This window comes from Sciurus carolinensis, chromosome 16 (assembly GCF_902686445.1).
Source record: "Sciurus carolinensis chromosome 16, mSciCar1.2, whole genome shotgun sequence".
Lineage (NCBI taxonomy): Eukaryota > Metazoa > Chordata > Mammalia > Rodentia > Sciuridae > Sciurus > Sciurus carolinensis.
Window position 1 is genome coordinate 12,575,277 of NC_062228.1, and position 18,964 is coordinate 12,594,240.

General features: G+C 38.0%; 1 protein-coding gene across 2 annotated transcripts in view; it reads right to left on the bottom strand.

Annotated features, from left to right (window-relative positions):
• Hydin (HYDIN axonemal central pair apparatus protein) overlaps nucleotides 1-18,964 on the bottom strand; it is a 361,889-nt gene that overhangs the window by 213,764 nt on the left and 129,161 nt on the right. The gene's annotated exons all lie outside the window — the stretch shown is intronic.

Here is an 18,964-nt window from a genome sequence, read left to right on the forward strand (position 1 = left end):
CACAAACTTAAATAACAATAAAACTTTTTGAAAGTTTTGCTAGATTTGGCAAAAACAAAAATGTTGGCAATGGTCTGGGAGGGAAGGAGGACAGAGAGACTGGGGGAGATGTTCTTTAACACTGTTGGGGGTTAGGATATAAATTGGTACAGTTTTCTGGGAGATAATTCACAAGATGCACTGAGACTTTTAGTTGTGTTTGTATCCTTTGACAACAGCAATAGTGTTTCTAGGAATTTAGTCAAAGGAAACAGTTAAGGATGTGAGTTGTAATTAAGACAAACATTGTTTATAGCAAGTGAAACACTGGGATAGGGTTAGTTAAATCAATTGTGCTGGAGTAAGATGAGGCAATAAAATCAGTCAGTAAAGATGATCTGTAGAGGAACGGTCCTTAATAACTCATATTAAAAGGGATAATGATACATCTTGAGTGAAAATAGCTGACAAAAGGGTAGAAATACACACATAGACCTCGTTCACAGGAAAAATTTCAGAAGTTGCACACCAAAAATTTGACTAAGATTTTTCTTTGCTTTGCCTTTTTTCTTTATAAGGATAATATTATGTGTGTAATAAGACACATGCATACAACACACAACACACACACACACACACACACACACACACACACACACACATACACACTTAAATTTAGCAAATAAAGTATTTCTCCTAAAAGGATAAGGTCACTCTTTCTCTTTAGGGTCTATTTAATTTTAACTCTGCCCTCCTGCCTCAAAAGCATTCCAATTTTTATCTTTCTCAGAAATCCTTTTTAAAGTCAAGAATGCATGTACATGGTGTGAAACTCTTCAGAGGGCGAGGTCTCTCTCTCATGCCTGTGCGTGGTCACTGGTCCCCATCCCCAGAGGGAGCTGCGTTCATGATTTTCTATGTTGCCTTCCAGATACACTTTGTGACAGAAAGAAAAAATTAACATATCTGCATATATACCTGTCCTTCCATGAATGGTAGCACACTATGTAGACTTTAATGTTTTTGTTTTACTTTTTATCAAATGTATATATATATGTAATTCAATATGTCAAATGGTTCCAGAAAATGCACACTGTGGAAAACAGTCGTCCTTTGAACCCACTCTATTTTGCCAAGACGCTGATTCTTGGACTTGAACACAATCAGTCACTGCTAGTTCCTTGAGCATCCCCCTCCCACCAACTCCCGCCCTGGTACTGGCTGCTCTAGCTAATCTGCTTCTCCTCCTTCATTGTTTTAGTTTGGACATTAAATAGGTACTTCTCCCCTTTGGAAGATAATAGTAATTCTATTCTATTTCTCTTTGTTTTCTTTCTCTGTCCTTTACTCTCTTCCCCCTGTCCTCCAAATATAGCTAAAACTTACTTTTTGGTGAGATACATATTTGCATTTACATTATTATGAGAGTATGCAAATACTATTCATGGATGAGCCATAAAAAATGTTCTATGGCTACATTTCCTGTTTTTTCCCCCCACAATTTATGAGTTCCCAGAAATTATTATCTTCCCTTGGTTTTCAGTCTATCATGGTCTCATCCCCAGACTCCACCAAAGGGGCAAACTGCCTCTTGATATTTCTCTATCAGTTCCATTTTCCTGGAGACAGATCTACCCTGGAGCCACGTGTTCCCCAGTTCCTCTGCACAGGCTGCTCTCTGGCCCGAGACATGGCTGGCGTCCCCTAGGACGCCATGCAGGGCCATCCTGTGCCTTCCTGCAGGTCGCCTCTGTGACTCCAGCTCCCTGAATGAACCCCACGCCTTTTTCAGTGTGGTAGAGTTTTCTTCAGTAGCCTTCTGAGGGAGGAAGTGTGGATTGTAAATTTCTTGAGGACTTGTGTGTCTAAAATGTATTTTAAATGTTTTATTAGTTCATTCTAGTTACACATAATAGTAGGGCTCCTTGTGACCTAATCATACATGCATGGAATATAGTTTGCTCCACTTCAGTGCCCAGCACTTTCTCTTTCCCTCGTCCTGTTCCCCTGCCTCTACTCTACCAGTCTTCCTTCTATTTATTTATAGTTTTATTAATTGGTGCTTTATAGATACACATAAAGGTGAAATTCACTGTGGCATATTCATGTATGTACATGACAATCTTGTCAATTTTATTTTGTAGTTCTTCCCTTTCCCCATCCCTTCTCCCTCTCCTTTATTCCTGTTCTTTCTTTTCTTTCTTTTTTTTTTAAATTTTGTGGTGCTGGGAATTGAACCCAGGGCCCTGTGCATGCGAGGCAGGCACTCTACCAACTGAGCTATATCCCCAGCCCCTATTCCCTTTCTTTACTCCACTGACTTCCTTCTATGGAATCTTTTTCCCCTTATTTTGCTCTAGCTTCCAGGTATGAGAAAAAACTTCCAACCCTTGACCTTCTGAGTCTGGCTGGTTTCACTTAGCAAGATATTCCCCAGTTCTATCCATTGCCATAATTTCATTTTTCTTGATTGCCAAGTAAAATTCTATGGTGTATACATACCATATTTTCTTTATCTGTTCATCTGCTATAGGGCACTGAGGCTGGTTCTGTAGTTTGGTTATTGTGAATTGTTGTGAATGCTGATGTGGCTGCATTCCTACAGAATGCTGATTTTAGATCTTTGGGATAAATACTGAGGAGTGGGATAGCTAAGTCATATGGTGGTTCCATTCTTAGCTTTTTGAGGACTCTCCATACTGCTTTCCATTGTGGTTCTATTAAATGTTGGGAGTTTACCTTTTCCCTCATATCCTCGCCAGCATTTATTTTATTTGTAGTCCTGCTGATTGCCATTCTAACTGGAGTGAGATGAAATTTCAATGTAGTTTTGATTTGCATTTGCCTGACTGATAGGAACGTTGAACATGTTTCATGTATTTGTTGGCCATTTGTAATTTCTTCTTCTGAGAAATGTCTGTTTAGTTATTTTGCCCATTTTTTGATTGAGTTATTTGTTTTTTCTTTGGTGTTGAATTTTTTGAGTTCTTTATATATTCTGGATGTTAATCCCCTGTTGGAGGAGTTGCTGGCAAATATTTTCTACTATTCTGTAAGTTCTTTCTTCACACGCTTGTTTCCTTTGCTGTGCAGAAGTATTTTTAAATTTGATGCCATCCCACTTATTGATTCTTGATTTTATTTCTTGAGTTTTAGGGGTCTTGTTAAGGAAGTCAGTAATATTGAGCCAATAATATTAGAGGGTTGAACCCATGTTTTCTTTTAATAGTTGCAAAGTTAATTCCCACATCTTTGATCCACTTTGAGCTGATTTATGTGCAGTATGAAAGATAGGGATGAGTTTCATTCTTCTACATATGAATATCCAGTTTTCCCAGAACCATTTGTTAAAAAAGCTATCTTTTCTCCAATGTATGTTTTTGGCACATTTTTAGTATATTTTTTATTTGTTCTTTTCAGTTACACATGACAGTGTCAATTTTGACATGTTTACACAAACATGTATAAGTATATCTTATTCTAATTAAGATCCAAGTCTTGTGGATGTACATGATGTGAAGCTTCACTATGGTATATTCATATATGTACACAGGAAAGTTATGTCCGATTCATTCCACTGTCTTTCCTATTCCTATCCCCCTCTCCGTTACCCTTTGCCTAATCCATTGAACATCTACCCCCTCACCCCTTATGTGTTAGCATCCACATATTAGAGAGAACATTTGACCTCTGGTTTTGGCACCTTTGCTGAGTATCAGATGACTGTATCTATGTGGATTTATCTCTGTGTCTTCTACTCTCTCTCACTGGTCTTCACGTCTGTTTTGATGTCAATACCACATTGTTTTTGTTACTGTAGTTCTATAGTATAGTTTGAGATCAGGTATTGTGATGTCATTGGTATTACTCTTCTTGCTCATTATTGCTTTCAATATTCTTTATCTTTCTTTCTTTCAAATAGATTGTAGGACTGTTATTTTTCTAGTTCTGTACAGAACATCATGGTATTTTGATGGAGATTATGTTGAATATGTATAACACTTTGGGTAGTGTGGCATTTTTGATAATATTAATTCTGCCTTTCCAAGAACATGGGAGGTCTTTCCATCTTATAAGGATTTCTTTCTTCAGTATTCTATAGTTTTCATTGTAGTTGTCTTTTACCTCCTTGGTTAGATTCATTCCAAGCAATTTTTTTGAGGTTATTATGACTGGGATAGATTTCCTGAGTATAGGAAAGCAATTGATTTATGTTTGATGATCTTGTCTCCTGCTGCTTTCCTAAATTTTTAATATCAGCTCTGGAAATCTTCTGGTAGTTTTTGGATCGTCTGGAAATGGGATCGTGTCATCAGCAAACAGACAATTTGACTTTTTCCCCTATTTGTAACCCTTTAATTTCTTTTTCTTGCCCAGTTATTCTGGTTAGAGTTTTAAGAACTATGTTGAAAAGGAGTAGCAAGAGGGGAAAACATTTCTAGAGGAAATGCTTTCAGCTTTCCTTTGTTCAGTATGATGTTGGTCTTGGGTTTGTTGTATATAGGGTTTACAATGTTGAGGTAATTTCCTTCTATCCCTAGTTTCTCCTGTGTTTTTAACATTAATGGGTACTATATTTTGCCAAAGATTTTTTTTTTCTGTATCTATTGAGATGATCATTGGACTCTTCCTTCACTCTATTTCTGTGGTGAATTTTAGTTACTGATTTGTGTTTGCTGGGTTCACTGCTGGACACCATATGTACATATTCTAGAGATACCTTCAGGCCCAGAGTGTTTTCCTCCTCCAGTGCTGATATATGTTTGCTTCTGGGAAAGCTGTGAGGGAACTGGCCGTGCTGGATTCCCTGCATCTGGGCAGAGACTGAAATGATTTGAGTTGAAGGTTCTATTCTACTTTACCCCTTTTCCTAGTGTGTGGCCTTCTGGAGTCCTGACTTAAAGTCTGGGAGTTGTACCCCACATCCTCCTCTGGATTTCTTCACCTTTTTTAAAAAAATCACAGAGTTTCTTCACATTTAAAAAAAAATCTCCCTAGATCTTTAAGTGTTTTGGAATCTCTTTTCGACTTTGTAACCGTTTCTGGAGTCATGCAGGGAAAGTTGTCCCAAATGCTGAGCAGACTTCTCCTGGTTTCTTTTTCCTCTTGACTTGTCACTAGACTGGTTGCTCTCTGATTCCCTCAGACTCACAATTTTCACATTTTGCCCCAGTTTCCCATTGTTCCCAGAAGGAAAGAGTTTGAAATGATAGATTGAGTAGCAAAGGTTGGTCACTGATATGCTGAGAGTCCCTGCTGGTCAGACATGATCTACCTCTTGATTTTCCTGTCTATGGAGAAAAAGGTCTGCAGGAACTATAAAGCCAACTGACTTTGTGCCAGGAAAGCAGGTATATGTAATTCACATTGCTCTCAAATAGTACATATCAATAATCATTTTAGATTACTAGGTTACCACCCCCAAATAAAGACCAAAATGTTCTTTCTGAAAATCACTGCCGTCTCAGATTTAGTGAGAGGTGTCAGATCAAACACAAGGCACACAATTGTCAAATAAAGGGAAACAGGACAGCCCCTGAGCACGTGGACATGATGTACAGTGCTGGGGGCATCTGTACAAGCAAATAAGCACCAAGAAGATAATCGAAAAGACAACGAACCTAAAAACCTATTTTCTTTCATATGAAAGGACACACAGACATTCATCAACACAATTCTTTTTTTGTATTTTATAAAATGGCTTCACTGCCAAAAATTTAGGGAAACAAGGGAAAGGTGAAAAAGAGAGCATCAGAGAGCCCATTTGGGCCCCACATGGATCAGTTAGTTCAGGATCTTAGGGTCCTTCTCAGTGTCCCTCATTTCTTTTCCTTCAGAGACATTTCCACAAATAGTTATGCCTGCCTACAAGCCCTTTGACCTGGTTGTTTTCATTTGTTAACATTAATAATTCAAACTTATTGAATGCTTAGTTTTCAACAGGCACTTTCTACATGTTATCATGTTTAATCTTCTAGATACCATTTTTAGTTACATTTAAAGAGAAGGAATCAAAGGCCCCAAAAGGTTAAGTAACTTGCCTGGAGTTACGCAGAATTCGAACCTGACCCCAGAACTGTTGGAATGCAGCACCTGCACTCTTGACGGAACAGCACCCTGTCTCACGCTCACACAAACAACTCCTGGACCCTGTCTTTCCTCAGATGATGTCACCCTTTCCTCCAAGATCATCCCAGTCGAAGGTCCTAACATCTAAGAGAGTTTTTTTTTTTTCCTTCCAAAGCATAAAACTTAATGTTGTCCACAAAAATTTCATTGTAACTCACACTTTAAGAAATGAAAGAAAAGAAACACTCTAAGTGCCATCCTATGGAAAGTTCTATTGTGACAGAGAAGAGGAAATGGAACTGAGGAGGACTGTGATTTTATCCTTGGGGAACAGCATGGAATCTTGATAGGTATATGTCAGGGATTTCATACCATGAAGAACCTCTGCACCATGCTACTTTAACGCATTTCTTGTTTTTGTTCATTATACAAAAGTGGTTATTTTGTTTTCTACTGGTTTAATGTTGAATTATGACTATTATCATTCATGCACAGAACTGGCAGAGTATATGCTGTAGTTGACAATGACAGCGACTCTTGAAAGTGACATGAGCTGGGTATGGGGAAGGAGACACATGATTTTACGGAAAAAGGAAGATGAGATTTGAGGAAAAAGACATATTTGACCCATAGGAAGGAGATTTTACCTTAAACTCCTTCTGTGTTGATAGGTATTAGCTGTATGCTTGAAAAATAATTAGAAAAAAAACAATTTTCTAAAACTAATTAAGATCAGAGACAGAATAAAGATGGACAGGCTTGCAAAGCACGCAAGAAACCAAGATGCTTTTGGATTTTTGGACAGCTCCCTCGTGACAATCGAGCCAATCCCCCTCTTTTCATTTTGGCTTTAGCTTATACTCAAACTAATCATATTCGACCGGTAGAGCTGTCATTCTAGATTCAGGGAAGATGCTGACCCATCATGTTATCTGACCTTCAGTCAATAGCTTTCCTTCTCTGTACAGTTTATAATCAATGTGACCTGCTAGACTCTACCTTCTGGGTTTCATATTCAGCTCTCCCAAAGTGAAAGAGGTCTCAGGCGGGGGGAGAGGGTCTCAGGTGGGGGGAGAGGGTCTCAGTTCTCGTCAAGCACAAACCTTTGCTTCTGGAAGCCTCTTGATGTTATTGCCACTGGCATTCTCTTGTCACTAAATGGGTCACTTTGGGATGGCTCAGGAAGAGCCTAAACCATTTTGGAATGGCCATGAATTTTATGTGACAAAATATGCCCATCAGGACACAGTGGAATTTTATTCTTATTTCCTTATTCCTATTTCTTTTACAGATTTTTCACAATGAAGGCAAAGATAAAAGAACTCAGCTCTTATTTCAGTTGAAAACACATGACACCCTCCTTCTGTAAGTGCCTGTATATTAACACGTAAAAGACTAGAAAAGTAGTTAAGAAGACTGCAAGTCAATAAGCTTAAACTTTAAAACATGTTTTTCTAACACAGAGAAAATTAAGATGAATTTTGGAAAAAATGAAGAGCGAGGCACGGTTATATTCAAAAACAAGACAAGCGTCACATGGCCCACGAGGAAAACGGGAACAAGGAGAGAGGACTGACTGAAGCCGCCACCTAGGAGGCTCCAGCTTCTTAAATCAGTGGAAGTGTTTTGAGGAATAAAAATAGAAACCAAAAAGACCCTTGGGAGATTACACTCCATTTATGTGTGATCTATCAAAATGTATAACTGCATTCTACTGTCATGTACAATAAATTAGAATAAAAAATTAATTAAAAAAAAAAGATCCTGCTGGAAGCAATGCATGAGGGCCAGTCCCTAGCCATGGCAACTTTCCTGTGTGTGCAGGAAGACTGGCGGAAGCCGGAAAGTTCCGACACACACACTCATGCCAGGGAGGTGGACGTGGTCGTCATGAAATAGTGACTGACATGGAGACAGACCACAGGCTAAGCCTGGGCTGTCCAATGACCAATCTGATTCCCCAATACCCCCATGAGCAAGGAGGTTGAAGACTTGATTTTGGACTACTGAGTTGTCTAGGGTGAAGCCAAACATTAAAGTTCTAGAAAGGGAGCTGTAGGCATAGAGGATGAGAGAAAAACCATACTCTAGGCCAGACTGATTTATTATTTAAAATTCCAAATGCTCAGAAAAACAGCTGCAGACAACCAGGTCATGGATTTATTCTTGAGCAATCAATAGCTCAAACTGATGTTGATCAGAAAGTGCATCTGAGATCCTTGAAGGGATGCAGAATTGGATAATATACATAAAACAAAGATCGTGAAACAATGACAGCTAAGAATCAAAATCCCCCCCCAGCCTGAGTGGCAATTATCAAGAACACAAATCATAATAAACAAATGTTGGGGAAGATGTGGGGAAAATTCATATACTGTTTGTGGGACTGCAAATTAGTACAACCACTCTGAAAAGCAGTATGGAGATTCCTCAGAATAGGAATAAAACCACCATATGACCCAGCTATCCCACTCCTTGGTATTTATCCAAAAGATCTAAAATCAGACTACTATGGTAATATAGCCACATCAATGTTTACAGAAGTACAACTCACAATGGCCAGGTTATGGAACCAGCCTTGGTGTCTGTCAGCAGAACAATGGATAAAGAAAACGCGGTCCATATACACAATGGAGCTTTACTCAGTCATAAAGAAGAATGACATTATGGCATCTGCAGGTAAATGAGTGGAACTGGAGAACATTATGCTAAGTGAAATAAGCCAGACTTGGAAAGTTAAGGGTCAAATGTTTCCTGTCATATGTAGAAGTTAGACCAAAGTACGAAACAGGAAAATTGGCAAAGAGGAACCATTTGAAGAGATAATGGCTAAAACACTTTCCAGAATTTAAGACTCACATCCTCTGACACATTGAAGAGAAATCTAAGAAAATGAAGGATAAAAACACAGTCTTAAAAACAACTAGTGAGAAAAGACAAGTTACCCATGTAGGAACAACAATCAGGTAACAGTGGAATATTTATCTGCAACAATTGAAAATTGAAAGGAAAAAAACAATCTGTCAAATGGGATCTTATATTTGGCTGGACTGAAAGATAAAAGGGGAGTCTCATCAACTAGGAGACCGTCATCCAAGAACATAGGAGGATATATGAGTTAGCAACAAACAAACCAAGCCAGGTGTGGTGGCACATGCCTGTAGTCCCAGCTGCTCAGGAGGCTGAGGCAGAAGGATCGCTTGAGGCCATGAGTTTGACCCTGGCAACCGGGACCCTGTCTTAGATATAAAAGAAAAAAAAAAAAAAAAAAACCAGGAAGTAGAGAAATAAGAAAAGAAAAACGAGGGAGAGCAACAGTATATAGGAAATATAAAATGATAAGGTAGAAATAACCCAACACACACCATAACCACACTAGGGTTAGAAAGCTAAATTTTGATGTGAGAGGTTGATTGATGGCCCTCCCCAAACTACATCTTAATCCCTGATACCTGTGAACGTGGTGCCTCACACATCAGCAGGATTTTCAGACACGATTAATGATCTTGAGATGAAGAGATTGCCCTGGATTATGGGCCTGGGCCCAGTGGAGTCACCAAGGTCTTTTTAAGAGGGAGGCAGGAGAGTGAGTCAGAGAGAGACGAAAGAGGTACAGATGAAAGTCGAGGTCAGAGAGCGAGAAGACGCTGCTGGCTCTGAGCAGGGGGAAAACGGCCACGGGAAGGGATGCAGGTGACCTCCCGCAGCTGGGAAGGCAGGGAAACAGGCTCGTCCCGGAGTCCTAGGAAGGCGTGCAGCCTTCTAGACACACTTCCTGTTGCTCCCCGTCAGAACTTTGTGAAGAGAGGAAGTCAAGACCTTGCTTATGAAAAGATGGACTCTGTCATGAGCTTCGAAAAATCCATCCTATGATATTTAAAATAGATTCATCTGAACCAATTACGAAAAATTGAAAATAAAGGAATGAAAAGATATACCAAGTTGGTGGCAATTGGGAAAAAAAAAAAAAAAGCTGATGTGGCAATACTATTACCAGGCAAAATAGAATCTAAGTCAGAAACCGCAAAGTGGGATTAAAATAAATAATGCATTATGAAAAAAGGAATGATATACCAAGAAGTAATTAGGCTGTAGAAGTTTGAACAATATAATTAATAAGATTGATTTAACACAAACATACAGATGATTAGTCTGTTGCACTAAATAATGGGAGAATATATATTCTATTATGGTCATGTAGAATATTTATAAAAACCAATCATATGCTGTGTTTCTCCAAAATCAAATTCAGAACATGTATCATACACACCATGTGCTCCAACTTCAATATAATTAAAAGTTTTGCTATAAAGCTATAAAAGCAAAAATGCTACACATTAAACTATATACCCATATTTAAATCACATATTAAAAAGATGATCATGGTAGTCTCATATTTATAACAATAACCGAATTATTGCAAATAAAAATGTGTGTGGATTCACATACATTGTGTGTGTGTGTGCGTGTAATGTGTGTTCCACAAAGAAAATATTTATAAACTGAATGCACTAAGATGTTGAAAGTATATTAGTTCTAATGAAGGTGCTTAAAAAGGAGCAAAATAATTATTAAAATTAGAAAAAATATAAGACTAAGCGGAAGTTAGTAGATGAATTTTTTAGATCAACGAACTTTATTTTTAGGGCAGTTGAGATTCATAGGAAATTTGAATGGAAAGTCTGGAGAATTTGGCTATCATACTGTACACCATATGTGTTCTACCTCCCCCATCAGTCCATCTCCTACCAGAGGGATGCATGTGCTACAATCAGTGAACCTATGTTGATGGACCTCATTATGGCTCAATATTAACAATACTAGCAGATTAAAGGAAAAATCATAATCACCTGAATGTATGCAAGAAATGCATTATGTTTCAGCATGTGTTCATAACAGAATAGGAATGGATGAAAACTTCTGTAATGTCACATAAACCTTAAGGCTTACTTTTTGTGCTGTACAATTCTATGGTTTTGAGAAATGCAAAATGACATGTATCCATCACTGTATTACCACACAGAATGGTTTCACTGACCTAAAAATCCTCTGTGCTCCATTCCCTCCTCTGCACCCCTGGAAACCACTGATTTTTTTTTAACTTTACTGACTGCAAAGTTTTGCCTCTTCCAGAATGTAATATATTTGGAATCATACAGTAGGCAGTCACATAGTTAATATGCGCTTAAGCTTCATCTATGTCTTTTGGCATTTTAAAATCATAAGAAAATATTTTAAATAATTTTTATGTCAATATATTTATAAACAGATAAAAACATTTCTAGAAAAATTTAAATCTGAATAATCATTATAGAAAATAAATCAATACTTAAATTTTTCTTACAACTATCACCTCCCACCATCAATAAACACACCAAAGGACTTAAAATCAGCATACTGCAGTGATATAACCACCTCAATGTTTATAGCAGCTCAATTCACAATAGCCAAACTATGGAATCAACCTAGGTGCCCTACAACAGATGAATTGGTAAAGAAAATGTAGTGTGTGTGTGTGTGTGTGTATCTGTGTGTATTTCAACACGTACATATACAGTGGAATATTACTCATCCATAAAGAAGAATAAAATTATGGCATTTGCCAGTAAATGGATGGAACTGAAGAATATCATGCTAAGTGAAACAATCCAGTCCCAAAAAACCAAAGGCAGAATGTTCTCTTTAACATGTGAATGCTAACCCACAACAGGGGAGGGGAAGATTAGAAATTCATTGGACTAGACAAAGGGGAATGAAGGGAAGGGAGTGGGGATAGGAATAGAAAAGACAGTAGGATGAATCACACATATATTTCCTATCCTTACATATGAATACACGACCAATGTAACTCCACATCATATACATCCACAAAAATTGGATCCTAATTGGAACAAGTTATACTTATTATATGTGTGTATAATGTGTCAAAATACACTCTACTGTTATGTATGTCTAGAAAGAACAAAAATAAGATCCTGTGATTAAATGATTTTGTCATCAAGAAAAGGATCTTACTTTCTATAGAGATTACATAAATATCTTTGCCAAAAATTAGAAAAAATATAAAAACTAACTCATTATAAGAATGCAATGAATATTCTTAATATTAAAATCAGAAAAGTGCATTGTAAAAAATTATAAAATGACAGATGCAAAATCTAAATAAAATGATGGTCATTTTATCAGCAATGTGCTTGAATAATATTACAACTAATTGAATTAATTCAAAGAATGCAGGCGACTCACAACCACAAAATCTACTAATTTAATTCAACAACTTAACAGATTAAAGGAAAAAATCATAATCATCTGAATGTATGCAAGAAATGCACTGTATTTCAGCACATGTTCATGAAAGCAGAATAGGAGTGGATGGAAACTTCTGTAATATCACATAAATATCTACCAAAACCTCCTGTAGGAGATGCTATGTTTAGAATTAAACATTTGGAACTTTTTTAATTGAAGGGAATAAGGCAGAGATGTTCACTCTAACTTCTCCTATTCAACACTGTATATGGATCCTATTCATTGCAGTGAATTAACAAAAAGCAGCAAGATTTGAGGATTTGAAAGAAAACCAGCAACTGAGAGCCTACAATTATAACTAATTAAGAGATGTGTGGCAAGGCTAAAAGCTGATACAAGAAAATTCAATAGTGTTCCAATATGTTATTAATATGATATTAGAGAATACGATACATAAAAGTACACGTTGCACATAGTAAGTTAGGAGAGATGACAAAGGGTGCAAGACCTTTATGAAAACAATTATAATATTTTATTACAGAACGTAAAATAAATCCTAATGAATATTCGTAGTCAGCTCCAGCATTCATTTTCTAGCTGTGTAAATTTGGGCCACTTTTCATTATTCCTGTGCCTCATATTCTTGTGTAAAATAAAGGTAAAAATAAAACCCACTTAATCAGGTTATTGATGAGTATATAAAGTAATACACATAAAGGACTTAGTGCCTTGTACATAACAAGTGCTAGTTATTATTGTTATTATTAAGTTGTAGCGTTTAAGACAGTAGGGGTATTAACAGTGAGGTAGATAAACTGAATAAAACGGAAGGCTCAGAGCATACCGAGGCACATATTAGATCTGGAGAATCTAAGCCAGAGTAATAGAAGAGGCCTTAAAAACTAGTGTAAAAAGAAAAGACTATTCAATAACTGGTTATAGGACAACTGACTTTCTTTATAAGAAAAAGCAGATATTATTTGCATTGTACATAAAAATAAACTTAGCTGGACTAAAGATATGTGAAAAACACGAGTCTAAACTATTTAAATAGAATAATGAGGATAGACTTCTTAAATCATACATAGAAAACAGGTACCAGAAAGGAAAAGACTCATAAAACTGGCATCAAAATTAAGAGCATCTTTAAGAAAGATCCAAATCTTCTTTATAAACAATAGATTAGTATTATCAATACATAAAGAACATCTACAAATACATAATTGATAATAGATAATTATTACAGGAGAGGGTACCCAAATAAATCATTCTGAACCTCAAGAGTATTAAGGGAAACCAATTATAACTACAGTGAGTTACCATTTCATGTTCAGACTAGCAAGAACTTAAGAGCCCGACCATACTAAGTTTTAGTCATCAGAGAAACAGCTCAAATGCACCTAGAAGGACACATTGATATAATAACTTTGGAAAGTAATTTGGAAATGTCTAGTGAAGCTGAAGGTCCACCTGTCTTCTGTCTCACAACCCAACAATTCCCCTCTTAGATATCTGTCACCCTCTATGTACCTCAAACCCTGTTCACTGCAGCATTGTTATAATAACTCAAATGTCAACTAGTAGGCAAAGAAATAACGTAATACTGGCAAACTGAGTGCATACAGCAGCTAAGGATAGTTTACATCCATTAACATGGATAGATGTTGGAAACACAATCACGCGTCTAAAAAACAAGTTGCAAGATGTCAAAGCAAGAGCTATGACTTAGATACACTTTAAGAGCAATGAAATGCCATGATATAGTATTTATGAATACATATATTATATAATAAAATAGAAAAATGTGGCTTGGACACATCAAATTTATGATATGGTTGCCCCTGGGCAGAAAGGAAGATAATGGAACTGACTGGGAGAATATATGGACTTTAACATAAATGAAGAATGGGGGATAAATGGGGGAACAGGGTAACATGTGAGGTTCTAGTGTCAAGTATAACTCTTGAATTTTTCTGCATTAAAAATATAGTTCTTGATCTCCTAGAATCAAATAATTCTGTGGTGAAAAGGAACTAGACTAAAATTCATAAAATACAATCCCTCATGTAACCTTGGACAGATTTTTTTAACCAAGAGAAACTCAAGTTATCCGATCTTCTAAATGGGGACACTGAAAACCTAAAGGCACTGGGTATGTGTTGAGACTAAAGAAAAGTGCTATCTGTGGCATAAATCATATCCAATGCAAGAGTTTAGTTCTGAGCTGAAAAACATACATTTTATTGAAAACATATGGTCTTAGTAATCAAAGATATTATTTTGTAAAATCCATCAGCAACAAAAAAATATTAAAAGGTATAGTAACTGTGGTTGGTCTCTGATTCATGCTCATTTCTTTCTTTTTTTCCTTATGCCTATTTCCTTTCACGTTTCTTGAGCCATTTCCTTCCATAGACAGGTTGAGGACAGAGCTCATCTACCTCTTAAGAGGCCGAGAAGCAGCTCATTCTACCTTCTCTTCCATCACATATTATGGGGTGAACATCTTAATGACGTCATCTGTCAGAAGACTGTTTGCCCATTAAAATCTCTCTAGCATGAATCCCTTAACCTAGTAAATTCCACAGAGGACTAAATCCCAGGTCTAGAGAGCAAGTTCAGGTGTGCAGGGATGGGGAGGGTGTGATGCATAGCCACGGTTTTCTACAGACTTGTTTAAAACAAGCACTCTGGCAGTGGCGATAATTTTCACCACCTCCTAAAATGGACAGAGTCTAGCACCAAAAATCTCACTGGATCTAAAATGCTTGCCTGCCATTCTCCTTCTGGGTTTGTTTACTTCTTTTGTTAAAACAGGGGTCTCATTTTGAACTTTAAACCTCTTTTAAGAACTACAACAGTGAAGAATTTTTATACACATCTACATATGTGAACCTAATGTTTTATTATACATTGCAAAGGATCAAAAATGAAAGGGAAAAGATAAGTTGTGTGTCTTCATTTCAGGAATATAATGAAGGAATTATGGTTGGTAGGAAAATGACAGTGGAAATGCTTTGCATATACACATCTCTATGCATCTCTGATAAAAGAAAGCATATTCAGTTCTTTGGTCTATTTCAGATGCTCACTTATTGTTCTGCCCTTTTTAGCAAATCCTACACTTCTAAATCTAAGGTTGTTAAAGAACAGAACATAAAACCAAAATATTTTTGCCATTTCCAGGTCCATTTTCATAAACACTCATTAGGTAAAGCCAGGCAGTACAGAAGCTCAGTGGAAAAGGTCAAAAGTCTGCGGTCAGTCCACTGGGACCAGAGCAAGATCACTCTCTGCCGGAAATGGCAAGTTACTTAATCGGTCTCTACCTGTTTCCACCTCCTTATAATGGGATTACAACAGTATTTTTCTCGTGGGGTTTTATTAAATGCAATACTATATATAAAGTGGCCAAAAGAACTAAATGTTAGTAATAATCTAATAGCATCATATCGTCATTATCATAATTGCCAAGCTTGCCAATAGGTACTCAGAATTCAGTGCAAAGCTATTGTCATTAAAAGGAAACAGATATCTAAACAAAAAAATACAGAAAGGGGGTCCCTGCTGAAGTGAGGAGATGACCCAGTGGGCTGAGGTTCTGAAGATGATGTGGAAGTAAGTACAGTACTTCCCTTGCTGGCCCATCACTGTACGGTTATGGTAAGGGGTCAAAAAAAAATACCAATGTTTTAAAAGAAGAGTGCTTGAATGAGTATCAGACTTCCTGTTTCTAGGGTCCAGGGAGTCTAAATATCAAACTATAATGGCCTCTCCCTGAGATCGTGGAGGCAGAGGCCACGGCAAAGATGCTTCAGTGCCAGCCGACGCCCAGGGTACACTGGTACCTGAACACAAGGCTCTGAGCTAACTGAACCAAGTCCAAACTAACAGTACAAGGAACAGGGCTGCGGATGCTTCCAAACAAGTCCTGAGCGATGCACATCCTCCACCCGGTCAGGGACACCCACGGGAAGAAGGCATCCATCCTCCAGCCCAGCGCTGAGGTCCTCAGGGCCCCTGCCACATTCTCACCCCCATTTCTGCTCTTTACCAGAGACAGGGAGAGCTCTCTTCCTGAGAAAGCCCTCCGTGTGCAAGCAGAGACACACACTCTGCCACAAGGGTCTTTGTATGCCCTGTTCTCACATTTGGATGTGAGAGTTTTTACCCCTCCCAACCAGCGGGAGCTTAGGCCATTGTCCCCCTTACTAAGCTTCTCCCTGGGAAAGGTCAAGATGTGCTGGTGTTCCAGGCACTACCAAACTCTTGTCCTGTGCTAATCAAAATTTGTTTTTTTTTTTTTTTTTTTTTTACACTAAGGATAAGTTGGGCTTTAATGGAATACATGTGTGATATTTAATTTATATAGACAGATTTTATAATCTATACATATAATTATATATAGGTTATAGCCTATATATAATGTATATATATGTATAATCTCTATGTGCTTTACCTACATATATAATCTATCTATATAATCATATGTATAGATTATCTATGTATAATTTTCACTGTTTCTTCACTTCATTACTATATAAAGTGGACTCTTTTTTAAAAAATCTTTTTCTTTTTGGTATAGCATTTATTTCTGAGAAACTCAAAATAGATCCGAGTCCCTGATCTTCCCAACGTTACTGGAAAGGTGGGCATCCGGCCTCTCATCTCCTGACCTCTGAATGAGACAAACAGGTGTTCCTTGCTCAGGGCGAACTTAATCATAGTGGTTGCCATGATGTGTGGCCGCACATGAGGCTCAGCAGGGCAGGCGGCTGACGGTGGGGGCTGCACCTGAGGAGGGATGACATGCACAGGTGGCCAAGAGAGGAGAAAGGAAGACTTCATGTCAGGGTAGACAGCAAGAAGAGAGCAGAGCATCCAGCACCTGACTCTGTGGTCGGCTTAGTTAGGGAACAAGCAACTACCCACTGACACGTTTTCCTAATGCTTAATCATTTCTGTGAGAATTGGTACTGTACATCAAGTTGAAATTCAATAAATGGTATTTTGGTTTCTTTCTACTCTAATTTCTAAGCTAGCATAATTCAGTGTCTATAACGTTAATACACATTTATTAGAAAAGCAAACAAAACTTCCAGCTGAAATGTGAAGAGTGCAATTTTCACCTGGGAGAACTGCAGTTGAAACTACTTTTGTTCTATAACTCAATAACCATCAGTTTCCCAGAGCAATGGAGGTAAAACGCCTCCTACAGCAGATCATTTGTGTCACAGGTCTGGCTCCTTGGAACCGGAGCTCGCTGATTTAAGGAAACATTAAGGAATTGAAAGATGGAATCAGGAAATGAAAAAGTCCCGTACAAGCCAACAGGGCCTTTCAGTATAAACAACAGAGCTTTCTGCTTTTTTGAAATGTACCGAAAGTCGCCATAAGCATTGAAATCTGGAATTTGAAATTGAAAGGGATGGCGCTGCATGGGCACGTAAGCCGTGGGGGTTGCCATCTTCTCCCTGGGCAGCCCACACCGGCCCTCATGGATCCGGGACGGGGGTCGCTGACTCTTCCTCTCCCACTGTCAACTTGGCGCTGGGCACTTCCTAAGCAATGCTTGTGATGCGACCACGTGCCACAACTGGCCAACTGGACCAAGTCCAGAGAAAGTGTCCTCTCTATAGGATTTTTACCATCACTAAGCAATATCCTCTGCACAGGATCCATAAGGTTCTGGCACCAGGTTGGGGTTGTGTCTGAAGCTCAATTTGAATGGAATAGGGACTGGATGTGAAAATGCCTGCCTTTCCAGGGAGTAAGGAAAAATGAAAATCAAAACAAACCATGATAATGAGAGTGGCTGCCAGCTGGGGCCCCATGTCTGTCACGAGTCAGCAGCAAACTATAATCCTGTTCCTTCTGACTGCGGTTTTAAGAAAATTAGTAATATTCGATCCTTCAGAAGTATCTGGCAAATGCTGGAACTAAAGGTTATTCAAGTGACAATAATTTGGGGGTAGGAAGAGGGCTACACCAGATAAAAGTAATTGAGAAAACTATTTCTAAAACTAAGAACACTTTCAGTTGAAAAGTCCTAAATTCTGCAGAACAAACAAAAAAACCCCCAAACCTGCCCTACTATATGATGTCTGTTCTTGTGCAAAAAAATAAAAATCAGTTTATAGGAGGCCAGTAGGTCTAAATGTCGTTGTGACACACACTGAAACAATGCACTCATTTACAAAACATACCTCTTATTGTCTTTGCCTTGCTGTTTTCTTTAATTTCCATTTTTGGCAAATAGCAGGCTGTATTTCATACATTCTCATAAACTACCTTAAAATGCTCTCGGAAGGAAGGGAGAATAGAAAATAGAATAAACACACTAACGAATTTGTCGCAAAGGATTCAAATTAAAGGAAAGACTTCGGGTCGCAGAGACGTTTTAGGAAGAGTTTTTCCAGAGCTGGAACCAGGCTTAGGATCCTTCGCTAGGAGAGCTGGGGCCTCTAAGCCTCTTCCCAAGCTAGGATGATATGAAATGTGCTTGATTATTTGCCAAATGACTTGCATATTGTATTTCTTCATCAACAAAAGGATTATAACCAAGGGGAACTGGGGATGGGGATGACGTGGTTCGATGCAGCTTAACCCCGCAAATCCGTTTCTGTGCTCATTTTCAAAGACATGCTGCAAAAATCAGGCCACTGCC